Raw genomic sequence first — 2,529 nt, 5'->3', positions numbered from 1 at the left:
AACATTTTTGAAAAAGTGCCACTGAGCCGCAAGGGAGTGCTTGAAGAGCCGCATGCGGCTCCGGAGCCGCAGGTTGCCGACCCCCGGTATAGCCAATCATCTTCCTCCCTCTGTCTTCTTCATCCTCCACTCTAACAGCAGCCACCTTCATGTCTTCATTCACTGCATCCACAAACCTCCTCTTTGGTCTTCCTCTAGATCTCTAGACTCAGCATCCTTCTACCAACATATTCACTGTCTCTCCTCTGGACATGTCTGAAACATCTCAGTCTGGCCTCTTTTTGCTTTTAAATTGAACTGTCATATTTATTTCAAAATGAATCTAAAATAGAAGCTCAGAGGTGTGCAGCTAGACAAATACTTTCTCTCAGTCGTCTGCTTTCTGCTGAGCTCTCCGTTGATAAGGCCCAAACATGGCAGAGATGATTGTCCTGAGGCGATATTCTGGAGGATGTTTCCTCATTTGCAAGCATGACTTATCTAACAACACCTCAGAGGGGCAGCTGCAGCTCCAAATGGCCTTTCTATGACCAAGGTGATCACCCTTATCAATTTTAAAAGCCCACTTTATTGGCACTAACCTGACTGATGGAGGTTATACAGAGGCTGTGGTAATGACTCCTAGAGCATTCACATTTAGAACCAGAGGAGCGACCTCTCACTTTACAATGTTGAATGAAAAAGTTCCATCTCACCTCTAATCAGCATTGCTATGTTTCCTCAGCTGTCTGTTGTTGTGTTGTGTTTGTGTCCTGCACTGCCATGTTTAAACTGAAAGCCTTCTGCTACAAGCCTCTATATTGATAATGTTTCAAATACACCCCACTTTAAATGTCAAAATAGAAATAAGACAAAGAGGTTGCCCTGACTAACATGACAGCAACAACTAAACCATCAAGACCATTACAGATTTTGAATGCTCTGAATCTAAATCCTTCAACTTGTTTTTGTTTTTTAGCTTTTGGAAAAACATTTAATAAAACTATTTATTGAAACTGGAACCACGTCTTGGCCTGTTGGGAAGAATCTCAGTGTCCTTGTGAGGACTGGCTTTGGGTTCCCTGGACCCTGTATCCTGGGGTGACCTTGTTTGTTTTGATTTATTACACCCCTTCCCCCCTACACACACACCCATACACACTTTGCCACACATCCGTCTATTTTTATCTATCTAACAAAACAAAGTTGTTGAATTGTAGAAGTGATTTCTAATTTGTAAAAAACCCATAAAGGAAACATTACATGATCTTTTTCCCCATTGAAATGCTGTTTTACATGTAACACTCAATCCAGACTCTTAAACAGATTGATCGTGTTTTGTCTTTACATACTGTAAATCCTCATTCACTGGGGGTTTTTTTCAACACAAAGGGGCATTTTCTTTGCTAAAGTTTCAGAACGGATGCCTACCAAATTCAGCCTTGATGTAGGAAAATTCTCAAATAGCTCTTTTACAAGTTTCCACAAATCAGCAACTTTATGTGATTGAATCTTCGTTCTCCGTGAAATCTTTGGGGCTGGTTTGAACTTTGGGATGAAGATTTTCCCTTTAACGTCAAAGTGGAGTCTAACACGGACGCTAGCTTCAGCTACGTCGGACTTTTAAGGTGTGATGGATGAATAAAGCAAAAATAAAATTAAGCGACCCTTGTAAAAGTGGTATTTTCTAAATATGATATAAACATGAATCCACCATGTCTCCAACTTTATCGTCTATGATCTTAAGATTCTTTTTATGGTCTTAGGCCTTCTTATTTAAATGATTTTCTTTTACTGTTAAGTATGAGTCCTCGTGGACCCTGAGGTCCTGACCTTTCAGATGTTCCTAAGGTGAGGACCAAAACCTATGGTGAGGTTTTGTTCTGTTATTACGGTCCTCGTCTGAGGAACAGCCTGCTGGAGAGCCTCAGAGCCGCAGAGACTGTAGAGGTTTTTTAAGAAGAGCTTTGAGACCTACCTTTATAATTTTGCTTTTAGTTGATGTTATCTGCTTATTAGTTCTAGTTTTAATATATATTATCTGGTGCATTAATTTGTATTTCATGTATTTAATTTTATGTCCATTTTATGCTTTTTCAAACATTTGATTTAATTAAATTTTATGATTTTAGCCCCAGTGTTCCCTGTGGGTTTCTTTTGTACCAGGGCTTGCGAGCTTGGTCAACGGTTGTGCTGCAGTCGTGCCCTTGCTGGGGCAGCTGGAGTTCAACATTGCAGCTTCACAGCTGGGAAGTGGACCCCGCTGCTGTCCCTGTCTGAGGACTGTGGGGATGTTCCTGTGACTGAGCTGCTACTGGTATGAATACATTTCCGTGGTACTGTTTCCTCATAGCAGAGCCAAGCCTAAAGTTTCTTTGGAAGTTATTTTTATAAGGAATCATTGTCTGTGGGGTCACCCCACTGCCCTTTCACAGAGGGGTGAGGAAGTGGAATAAGGTGGGTTGGGCACTCATTCTAAAATTTGTTTTGTTATGTTTTTGGTTTTTAAATGATGCTCTACGAGCTGAGCAAAGCATGAGAAGCACTTTT

The sequence above is a fragment of the Oryzias melastigma genome, unplaced genomic scaffold (assembly GCF_002922805.2).
Source record: "Oryzias melastigma strain HK-1 unplaced genomic scaffold, ASM292280v2 sc00221, whole genome shotgun sequence".
In the NCBI taxonomy this organism is placed as follows: domain Eukaryota; kingdom Metazoa; phylum Chordata; class Actinopteri; order Beloniformes; family Adrianichthyidae; genus Oryzias; species Oryzias melastigma.
Note: the sequence above shows the minus strand (reverse complement) of the source record.